Source organism: Branchiostoma lanceolatum, chromosome 7 (genome assembly GCF_035083965.1).
Source record: "Branchiostoma lanceolatum isolate klBraLanc5 chromosome 7, klBraLanc5.hap2, whole genome shotgun sequence".
Taxonomy (NCBI): domain Eukaryota; kingdom Metazoa; phylum Chordata; class Leptocardii; order Amphioxiformes; family Branchiostomatidae; genus Branchiostoma; species Branchiostoma lanceolatum.
The window spans coordinates 11,555,943-11,556,821 of NC_089728.1; positions in this window are offsets into that span (position 1 = coordinate 11,555,943).

Here is an 879-nt window from a genome sequence, read left to right on the forward strand (position 1 = left end):
TCATGTATTGAATCCGGTGACGTAATTTAATTTCAACTTAGTAAATGGACATGGCTAAGAAAACCCGCTAGTTGGCGTTTCAACTTCGAACCTAAAACAATTAATACAGTATCAGTGTTGTGCTGGTGGGGAAAACCTGTATAACGTTACATAGAGGACACACTGGGCAGTAGCGGCACGACGAAGCAAACTTGGTGTGCATCATTGTCTCATTGAGTATCTATTTATTTATTTATTCATTCATTGTCAAATGTCACGGTACACTCACTGACTCTCTGGGACCCAGCATATCTAAACCTGTCATTGGTATGGTGTGAAATATCATATTATTTGCTCGCCACTAGGCACTAAGAGGTGAACAATAGCAACAACATTGATATTGCTCGCAAATGTTTATTATTTTCTTATGATTTTGCAACACTGGGATCCACTATGACATTTAGACCCTACAATTCTGCACAAGACGTACCGATAACACTATATGATATAAGAATAATCCTGCCTCCAGCTCCATACCTTTAATTCTTCGTGTGTAGTTCAGTTGGATCTAGACAGCCATGCATTCCACAGACGAGTCTGAAGCATTGTTAAACGTACAGATAGGCTTGTGAGGATTGAGCTCGTTAAAAGGTGCAATTTCTCCTCCTTTCTTCCCAACAATTCGTCAGAAATCACGTAGATGTGTCCATCTGGGTGTCTTCCACACGATTCCACCACATTTGGCCAGCTGACTTCCACCGTTCGGGAGTAATTCCCAAAATTTACCCAAACTTCCGGAAATCGTCCCACCATCCTAATATGGCACGCCGGCTGAAGGCTGTACAGAGAAATGGAGAGCCGCCCATGTAATTTTCTGAGAAAGGGACCGCGTCGGCCAGT